Here is a 391-nt window from a genome sequence, read left to right as displayed (position 1 = left end):
TGCACTCAAGAAAGTTGCAAGCACCGGTAGATGTTTACTCTATCAAGGTACAAACCGTTCTCTAATAAAGACTCTTAATAGACTCCTGTTGCTTCAAGAAAACATAATTCCTTGGCCTTTAAAAAAATGTAGCTGGTGCCAACCCATGCGATTCCTGTATACAAAGGAATCAAGACATTCATATCCTTCGACAGATGGGTTTATATAGCGCTATGATCTGTATGTAAAGAGTGAGGTGAATCTATGTTATTGGGAATTCTTATATGGGGAAAAAACAATTTTCAGTTGGTATGCCGCTTCATGTAAACAAACCCGCGTGGAGGCGCTTTCTTTCAAATCCTGCAATGGTGCAGCTGATCTTTTATTTTCACGCTGCTATGCAACATTGTAA

This window comes from Penaeus monodon, chromosome 21 (assembly GCF_015228065.2).
Source record: "Penaeus monodon isolate SGIC_2016 chromosome 21, NSTDA_Pmon_1, whole genome shotgun sequence".
Lineage (NCBI taxonomy): Eukaryota > Metazoa > Arthropoda > Malacostraca > Decapoda > Penaeidae > Penaeus > Penaeus monodon.
This window is presented reverse-complemented; position numbering follows the sequence as displayed.